Genomic DNA, 10,740 nt, shown 5'->3' on the forward strand with positions numbered 1-10,740 from the left:
GCATTAAGCAATTCAGCGCCAAACGGGAAGCTATCGTTGGCTACGGTGACAGACAGTTTATTTAATGAGGAGACTAGAAGGAAAGGCACGGGAATTTCCATTCAGTCTGAAGCTTTGGTTACTGAACAACGGGGAGAAGTCAAAGCAGAAATTTCTCTTCCAAGCATAGTAACTCACGTGGCAAATCGAGGGGCAGATCAAAGTCGAAGACGAGGAAAGTGGTCACTTGCTATCACTGTGGAAAAGAGGGACACTACAAAAGGGAGTGTAGAGCTCTGAAGAAAAATCAGAATGGCAACGGTGAGAGCAAGAAGGAAGAAGGCACTACAGCAATGGCATGTGATGGAGAGACCTACATCATTTGTGATGAAGCTTATGTGAATTTCACATGTCAGGACTCTACCTGGGTTGCAGATACAGGTGCCTCGTTTCATGTCACTCCTCATCGGGATTTCTTTTCATCTTACACTACCGGGGACTATGGTTATGTGAGAATGGGGAATGGACAATCATGCAAGATTGTCGGTATTGGTGATGTCTGTCTAGAGACCGAGCTTGGCTGCAAGTTGTTTTTGAAGAAGGTGAGGCATGTTCCAGAAATTCGCCTTAACCTAATCTCGACGGGTCAACTTGATGATGAAGGCTACAGTAATGAATTCAGCAATGGGAGATGGAAGCTCTCCAAGGGTTCGTTGATTGTGGCACGGGGTCAGAAGACCGACACTCTCTACAGGCTGCGTGCCAGACACAACTCCGGTCAGGTTAATGTTGTTGAGGATTATCCTATCGAGCTATGGCATAGGAGACTTGGGCATATCAGCGAGAAAGGTATTCAAATTCTTGCTAGAAAGCAGTCTTTGCCCGTTAAAGGTATGCACTTGAGCACTTGTGATCACTGTTTAGCTGGTAAGCAGAGGAGAGTTTCTTTTGTTAGAAGTCGTCCCTCTAGATGCCATCATATACTTGATCTTGTGCATACAGATGTTTGTTTTATGTCGGATAGATCTCTTGGTGGTGCTCTCTATGTTGTGACATTTATAGATGATCACACCAGGAAAGTTTGGGCTTACCCTATGAGAACTAAAGATCAGGTGACTGAGATTTTCAAGAACTTCCATGTAGCAGTGGAAAGAGAAACAGGCATGAAGCTGAAATGTGTCAGAGCTGATAATGGTGGTGAGTATAGAGGTCCTTTCGAGAACTATTGCAGGACTCACGGTATCAAACTTGAGAAGACGGTACCGAAGACACCACAACAGAACGGGCTTGCAGAGAGAATGAACCGCACAATTGTTGAGAGAGTTCGTTGTATGCTTTCTCAAGCGAAACTGTCTAAGCCTTTCTGGGGCGAGGTAATGAGGTCAGCGGTTGATCTTATTAATCTTACACCGTCAGTTGCACTTGATGGAGATGTACCCCAGCAGGTGTGGACCGGCAAGAAAGTATCATACAAGCATCTCAGAGTATTCGGGTGCAGGGCATCTGTTCACATTCCTCGAGATGAAAGATCAAAACTTGATGCCAAGGCAAAACAGTGCATCTTCTTGGGTTATGCACATGAAGAGTTCGGGTACAGGCTTTGGGACCCTGATAGCAAGAAGATCATCAGGAGCAGGGATGTTGTCTTCTTTGAGGACCAGACAATCGAGGATTTGCAAAAGTTAGAGAAGGCCAGTGTAGGCAATCCTCACGAGATCTCTATTCCTGTACCGGTTGATGTAGAGTATCCAATGGAAGAGGTACCTGGTGAGTATGAAGAAACCACGACTGGGGGTGAGATTCCTCAGGTAGATGATGATGTGACTACGGATGATACAGGCTCGCAGTTACAGTTAGGGCCTGCAGATCTACCTAGACAATCTGATAGAATAAGACGATCATCTACAAGATATCCGCCTCATGAATATGTGCTACTGACTGACGGGGGAGAACCTGAGTGCTATGATGAAGCTGTGGCACATGAGTACAAGGAGCACTGGTTGAAGGCGATGAATGAGGAGATGAACTCCTTGTCTGAAAATCACACGTATGACCTAGTGAAGCTACCGCAAGGTAAGAGAGCATTGAAGAACAAATGGGTCTACAGGTTGAAGACAGAGAACTCGCGACCTCGATACAAAGCTCGACTGGTAGTGAAAGGTTTCAACCAGAAGAAAGGAGTTGACTTCGAGGAGATCTTCTCGCCCGTTGTCAAGATGTCATCGATCCGAGTTGTTCTCGCACTGGCAGCTAGTCTGAACTTGGAGATCGAGCAGCTCGATGTAAAAACAGCTTTCCTACATGGTGACTTGGAGGAAGAAATATATATGGAGCAGCCTGAAGGATTCCGAGTTAAAGGTAAGGAGCATTTGGTGTGCAGGCTGAGGAAGAGCTTGTATGGGCTTAAGCAAGCACCTCGGCAGTGGTATAAAAAGTTTGACTCTTTCATGTTGAGCCATGGCTACACACGGACAACTTCAGATCATTGTGTGTTCGTGAAACAATTCTCGAATGGTGATTTTATCATTTTATTGTTATATGTGGATGATATGCTACTTGTTGGTCATGATATGAGCAAGATTATAGAGTTGAAGAAGGAGCTCAACAAGTCCTTTGCCATGAAGGATTTGGGACCGGCAAAGCAGATCCTTGGGATGCATATTTCTCGTGACAGATCAAGTGGAAAACTTTGGCTTTCTCAAGAGAAGTACATCGAGAAGATTTTGGATCGGTTCAACATGGGTAATGCTAAACCAGTTTCATCACCACTTGCTTCTCATTTCAAACTTAGCTCGAAGCAATGTCCTACAAGTGAGAAGGAGAAAGAAGAGATGAAGAAAGTTCCTTACTCATCAGCTGTAGGAAGTTTGATGTATGCCATGGTCTGTACAAGACCAGATATCGCTCATTCTGTTGGTGTGGTTAGTCGTTTTCTCTCCAATCCAGGGAAAGAGCATTGGAATGCAGTTAAGTGGATTCTGAGGTATCTCAGAGGAACATCCAAGGTGTGTTTACACTTTGGCACTGGTAAGCCGGAGTTAGTGGGCTATACGGATGCGGATATTGCAGGAGATATTGATTCCCGGAAACCCACTTCGGGATACTTGATGACTTTTGCAGGGGGAGCTATCTCATGGCAGTCAAGGCTTCAAAAGTGCATCGCTTTGTCTACAACGGAAGCCGAATACATTGCGGTGACCGAAGGTTGCAAGGAGATGTTGTGGTTGCAAAAGTTTTTGCAGGAGTTGAGCTTGAAGCAAGAAAGGTATGTTCTACACTGTGATAGTCAAAGCGCAATTCATCTTTGCAAGAATCCCACTTTCCATTCGAGGTCGAAGCATATCGATATCAAGCTTCATTGGATTAGAGATGTGTTGGAGTCCAAGCTGGTGAAGCTAGACAAAGTGCACACTGATGAGAATGGAGCTGATATGATGACAAAACCTCTCGCTAGGGAGAAACTTCATGTTTGCCGAAGTATAGCCGGTATGCTTGAAGCCTCCAAATAGTCGGGAGGGGGAGTTTGTTGGGTATCCCTCTAATTTGGAGGAAGTTGGGCTCAAATTGTATTGGGCTTTTATCGGGCTTTAATAGGCCCAAGAACCCATTTTTGTTAGGGTTTATTCTTCAGCAAATCAGCTGAGGTATAAAAGCAGCAGCAGACTGCAGTAGCAGCAGAGTGTAGACAGCAGCGGCAGAGAAGCTGCAAGCAGCAAAACAGCACAAAGAACAAAGGAAGAGCTGCTCAACAGGGGCAGCGCGCAGCTGGAGATCAAACCTCGATCGGGACATCAAACGAACTCCGATTGGGACGAAATTTTGACAGCAGCTTCACAACACGTGGGGCTAACTTCTGAACGGTCAGAATTTCTATTCGAGCTCTGTAGGTGCTGTTTCAGCTGATTTTGTGAACCACCCGGTGTGGGTGACGAATTTAGTATTTGGGTGATCCAAGAGAGTGTTTCTCTTGAGTTTGGTGATCCAAGGGTTTACCCTTGATGAAAGACATTGTATAACCTTCATAGTGGATCGTTGATTCGGAGTTGGTCCCGTGGTTTTTCCCCACATTGGGGTTTTCCACGTAAAATTCTTGGTGTTGTTTTACTTTACTGCTTGTTGGTTGATTTGATTAGTTCCTATCTCGATTACACTAGAAGGGGAGGAAGATTAATCGCTGCGTTATTGTTTGGTTGAGTACATCCCTATCCCCAACATTTTCTTATTAGGCAGCATCATATTTTATATTAATAACAGTACCAGGGCATGCCCATGCAAAATAAGTTGGATAAACTCGAAAATGATGAGTAAGATAATCGAATTGATGCGTTTTACATACCATGTGCTTCACTGGCAAGACCCGTGATGAGAGTGGAAGTGTGGAGTACAGAAGCGGTCAGACGAAGCAAAATGATGTGATGCGTGCTGTCCTAGTGATCATTGCTACAGCCGGGGCGATGGTAGTAGTTGCAATCCCCAAGGGTTTGCCTCAGGCAGTCACTCTCACTCTCGCTTATGCGATGAAGCGAATGGTGTCGGACAATATTGCCATGGTCCAGAAGCTCTCTGCTTGTGAGACGATGGGGCTCACCACCACCATCTGCACAAACAAGATCAGCGCCCTGACTTTGAAAGATCTATGCCGCCTGGAAGTTAGATCAGCAGTGGATTCATGCAAGAATGCGGGGGTGAACATTAAGATGATTACCGGAGACGATGTTCACACCGTGAGGGCGATTGCCATCGAGTGTGACATTCTCGAAAATCCCAAAGACAACTCCAAGATCGAAGAGATAATAGTTGAAGGCGTGGAATTCTGAAACTTCTCACCTGAAGAGAGTTTTGCGGCCGTAGGCAAGATCCACGTGATGGCCCGATCCTCCCCTTTTGATAAGCTCCTAATGGTGCAGACCCTGAAGCATAAGGGCGATGTGGTTGTAGTCATGGGAGACGGGACAAATGATGCCCCTGTCCTCAAGGAGGCTGACATTGGCCTCTCCATGTGAATCGAAGGGACCGCGGTCGCGAAAGAAAGCTCCAGAAATTTGCCTCAGTGGTGACTATACTCGGGTGGGGCCGATGTGTGTACAACAACATCCAGAAATTTATCCAGTTCCAACTCACAGTTATTGTGGCCGCCCATGTGATCATCGTCGTAGTGGCATTATCTTCGGGCGAAGTCCCCTTGAATGCAGTCGAACTACTATGGATCACCCTGATAGTGGACACTTTGGGTGCTCTTGCACTGGCTACGGAGCGGCCGACAGACGATCTCCTCAAGCACCCACCTGTGCATCGATCTGAGCCACTTATAGTCATATGGAGGAATCTCCTTGCTCAAGCTTCATATCAAGTCACTGTCCTGATCCTTCAGTTCAAGGGCAGGTCCATTTTCAGGGTGGGAGAGGTGGTCAAGAACACAATCATCTTCAACTACTTCATCCTTTGCCAGGTCTTCAACGAGTTCAATGCCAGGAAGCTCGAGGAGAAGAACTTGTTCAAGGGCCTCCACAAGAATAAGCTGTTCATTGGGATCATTGGAGTCACCTTAGTTTTCCAGGTGCTGATGGTCGAGTTCCTCGAGATGTTCACTAACACCGAGAGGCTGGGCTGGACACAGTGGCTGCCTGCATTGCGATAGCATCGCTAACTTGGCCCATTGGATGGCTCATCAAGTGCATTCCAGGGTCCTCTGTACGGTCTCTCCTTCCCAGGAAACAAGCCTCAGCATCCTAGGAACATCGCAGTGTCAAGTCCTAAGGAAACACACCAAGGACTCTAGGAATCACAACAATTTTTCATAGGTTTACTGATGAGTTGACTTGCAGTAGCTGCTGATTCATGTAAATTTGAATTAGCTTTTATCAGTTTAATTTTCCGTTCCGCAGCTCCTTCTCCCTCAGTAATTATTTGTATTTGCAAGGATCTTTGCATATAACACCGAGAAAAAAATTGAAGTGCTCATTGGGATATTCATGTTTTATGGCTCATATGGCATTATATATCTTCACGAAGGACAACTTAAAGAATTAGCATATCATATGGGTAATAAATCTTAACCCATCTCACGTATAACCATGGAAAATAGATACCAATCAGTATTTGTTCTGGATAAATGGTGTGTTTATTCATCTCCAAAGAATATATACAGAGAGAACCACACATCCGAATATAAGCATTACCAACAATAACAACTAACCATCAAAAGCCTAGAGATAGAGCAATAGAAGAATGTACGGTTTCAAATGAAATATAGGCAAAGAAACAGTCTTCATCTTCACCGTTGAGATTATATCCTTCACCAAACTCTCCACCCGCTTGCTATGCTTTTGAAACACCCATTGATTTCTCTCCATCCATATCCAGTATATGTAAACTGTCCTTATGAGCTTTAAGATTATTAAATACAGCTTCTTCCCAGGCAATGAGCAGATCCAACAGACTACGGTAGACCAGCTTGCTGCAGACCTGTTTATTCCCACTCTTCCCAGGATGCTGTACCATATTGAAGCCGTAACTTGGCAGGAGGGAAAAAAAAAAATGATCCTTACTTTCTTCATCCTGACCGCAAAACTCATACTCCGTAGCTACCACCTGAGTGCTCCATTTTGCAATTCTACTCTTTGTGCTTAGCCTATCAGGAACACAAAGCCAAGCAACGAATGAAGCTCGGGGAATGTTTCCGAGAACCAAACAGCCTTATGCCATACCACAGGAGGTCCCATAGGCCGCAGTCTAGCCCATGCACTTGAAGCTGTAAACTTACCAGACTTGTGAAGGAGCCAACAGACCATATCCTCCTGCTCTAGCTGCAGATTTTGAGCCAGAGTTTTAATCTGAGCAACCTGAGGATCATTACTTCTTGGCCACAACCAGGTTCCATGCTTCAAAACGGACCTAACCATATCTTTCCCCTTGATGGTGGGGAAGCAAACATAACCTCTACTGCAAAATGAAGCCAAAGGTCCAACAGGTAACCAGCTATCATGCCAAAAGTATATGACCTTGCCATCTCGTCCCTTGAAAGAAAAAAAAGGCCTTACAGATTCCGTTAACTGTAAAAGCTTGAGGATACCAGAGAACAAACCAAAGAGCTTGAGGATATCGGCACATGAGACCCTAAGCCATTCTCAAGTTCAATAAATTCACTCTTAAAAGCTGAAGCCCATATAAACTTCACAAGCCTGCTCCACATAGGGAGCATCTCTCTTCTAGACTTACAAATAATTCAAGCATCGTTAACCATCAATCTGTAATCAGGGTTGTGTCTTTTTAACTCGATATTCCCAATGTTATAGTAGGACATCACCCACATAACTAAATAGTAAATCCCGGAGCCTCCTAGTTATATCCTCCCAAGTTCGACGACATGTGGTTTAACACCATTAGATTATCCCGGAACCTACTTTGGGCCGACCCAGCGGTCGAAATAATTCCCACTGTCGATTTTAGGGGAACCTCAGTTCAGTATGACTACAGCTTAATCACATTTGATCTCAACTGAAATGAACCAGAAATTTCCAAACCAAAAGCCAATTCTTTCTACCACAATTAGACAAACTTCAAAAGAACTAACCCATACTTCCCCAACCAAATTCTTGTCCTCAACTAGGTTGTCTGCTCAACAACATGGGATGGCAATGTCTTGATGAAACAGCAACTCTCAAACCTCACTCAATCCCAGACAAACAAATGAAAGTGAAACAAAATCTTTAATGATAAGCCATAAGACACGACAGACAGAACCAAAATTATTGGAATTCCCGAGTAATATAAAAATTGCCACTTTCAAAGTGGGGTAGAGAGAGAGAGAGAGAGAGAGAGAGAGATAACCTTAATCTGTTCAAGAATGGCGGGACCACGGGAGCTTTTTGTTGGCAAGAGGGACCCAGAAAGAACTGAAGCAGCAGCCCTCACTTCACCATCAGGGGCACTGTTCTTCCTCAGCTTGATTGTACAAAGAAGCAGCAGCAAGCAGTGGAGAGGGGGACTTGACGGTGGAAATGGCGACCGACTGACGTTAACTGTGTCAACGGTAACGGCGCGGTATCGGGCTGGGCCTCCCCGTGATCGTGATTTCTCAAAGGGGTGGGGGCCCGTCTTTCATGATGGGGCTTGGCTTCTTGATGGGCTCTCGGCCTACCCAATAAAGATTGATGGGCCCACAAATCGAAAAGTTTCAATGTTCTTTAGCTTCCGGTATTCCAAGAAATTATCAGATTAAAACTTTTCTAATTCTATGAACTCATATGAGATATTTAATTTTAAAAAAAAGGTTCAGACACGCTTGTTGCGCGGGTGCGTGAGACATTAATAAAATTGAGCTTATTTAACTTTTATGAAGGAATGTTTTAATTAATTTAGAGATTTTTCTTCAGATTTTTCATAATATTTAAATTTTATGGAGAAATGTTTTAATTATTCAAAATTTTTAATTTTTTTAAGAAATATTATATCTATTCAAAATTAAGAAGTTTGTTTCATTTTTCAATATGATAATTAATTATAATAATTATGGCAAGTAGTTAAAAAAGTCACTCAATCACGAGCTAAGGATATTAGAAAAATGCTGATGTTCCTTCTCCAGCAATGTGGTCAAGGATATGAAATGTGAGCGGTCATCTTTCACCGATCGTGGAACATTCTAATGCTTCGCGTTTTAAGAGACGAAAGGTATTAGAATATACGTAACCACTCTTTAACCTCAACATATATACTATTTCCCTTCGATAATTCACATTTCATCGTGGAACATCGCTCAAAGAATCGAACAATTAATACAAAGTCAAACTCAGCTTTGTGATCACTCGCACTTGACGTATGAATCCTTTTGTCCCCTATCCTCATTGATCGCTCGTTGTTGGGACTCCGTAATCATATAGTTATATAGAGAAAACTGCATGCGTACCGAATGTCACCAACAGACAAGAGTCGAGCACCGTATAAAAGCATGTTTCGAGGGAGGGAGTTATTTAAGTCTTCGATTGGATGGGAAGGTCGTGATAATAAATGGCATTGTAATGTAATGTAACAAACCCTAGCCGATAGGTAATCAATTCCACAAAAAGTTGCAATATTGTCTCTCCGGAATTCGGCAACAAAGCCTGGGAGAAGTTTTGAAGAGAAACGGCTAAAATTTAATGGCAGAGAAGAGGAAAGTTGATTTGGCCTCTAGCTGGAATGCAGCTTCCTGACAAAAAGATAACCTCAGCCCAGCTGAAACCAAACCCTCTTTAACAACCCCCAAATGTTTCACCAAAAAAAAGGGAAAAAAAAAAGATCTGGAGAAAAAAAGGAAAAAACATTTAAGATATGCATTCATGGCATGAACAAGAGTGTAGTACAGTTGTTTTAGGCTCAAATCAGATTATGAATCGATAGACCGGCTCAAACTTAGCAATATAAGAAGCAGCATTTTCGTGTGGCTCGAAACATTGAAAATGTCATAGCCAAGAGCGTCTTTTTCCGTACTCGATACAACATGCTCATACATATACACTTGCATGCACCTTATTGAGTAGATCATTATATCTTGAAGATGCTAGTTATAAACAGGAATAAGAGGTGTATTTTCTTATATTGACGCAGTGGCTTCTATATTTATCTGGAAGGCTATACATGATACGTACATCAGTCACAACTATAAAAGTACTTTTCTGGTTTGCCCTTCAACTGTCCAAGTAAAGATAATACTGATCATGTCAACCGGAAAAAGAAAAAAGAAAAAAGAAAAAAGAAACTAAAAAGATTGAGGAAATACTCTCGTCATTAATTTCGTGATCCTAATTTAGAAAGGTCAACATCGACGATACAGAGGTTACGGGACCTAGTATCCATCTAAGAGGACAAACTATGCATCCGCATGATAATGTCGGTATTGTTAGGACACTTTTCTCTTTGGAAGAATAAAGTATAAGACGAGACCACCCGAACTGTTCTCTTACCTCAATATATATGTGGTATAGATATCCCCAGAACTATGCACAGTCGATCTGTACTTTGATGTGTACTTCCTATACAAAGCAACAAAACATATTGACATCTTTACTCCTTGTGGTTTGTTTATCAAAAAAGAAAAATCAAAGCCTGCATTAATCCCAACTGCAGAAGAGAAAACCCTCCAGAGACAGGCAAGACAGAGGATTAATTAATTAATTAACTGATCAAGTACGTTATAAAAAACCAAACATATACAACGAAAGACACAGTAGTTATAATATTTAAGAAAGAGGTGTATTAGATGAAGACAACTACTAACTTGACTTGATTGACTTGATTCAAGTGATTCTACGTCTGTTCCGTTTTCTCTGAATAAGATTTCATGTTGAAGTCTTGTGCATGAAAAAAATTTACGATTGAAAAAGTTTTATTTAATGTCCTTTAGTTGGCCAACCTGATTAGAACATGGATTAGTTGGAACTATTAAGTTTTTCTGATACTAGGTGATGTTTATAAAAAAAGAGAGCTCAATCCCCAAGACATAGCTAGCTAGGGATCTCATCAAAAGACCCAACCGCGTGTAAAGACCCAGAAACCCTAGCAAAGTTAACCCCACATTCATCCCAACACCCCCCCCCGCCCCCCCCCCCCTCCCCCCCTCCCCCTGAACTTTCAAGTTGAACATGTATATGTCTCTCTGTCTGTCTGTCTCTGTGTATATGCAACAGAAGATACATAAAAACAAGCAGACAAGATTCATAAATTAATTGTTTGCCTGAATTATCGGTTGACCCCGTCCATCTCCTATATATCATCAGTTAGCAA

At 42.8% G+C, this 10,740-nt stretch overlaps 1 pseudogene; it reads left to right on the forward strand.

Moving 5' to 3' along the window:
- The first annotated feature begins 4,198 nt into the window (after window positions 1–4,198).
- Window positions 4,199–6,011, forward strand: LOC116209587 (annotated as a pseudogene).
- Window positions 6,012–10,740: the final 4,729 nt, after the last annotated feature.

Source organism: Punica granatum, chromosome 5 (genome assembly GCF_007655135.1).
Source record: "Punica granatum isolate Tunisia-2019 chromosome 5, ASM765513v2, whole genome shotgun sequence".
NCBI lineage: Eukaryota > Viridiplantae > Streptophyta > Magnoliopsida > Myrtales > Lythraceae > Punica > Punica granatum.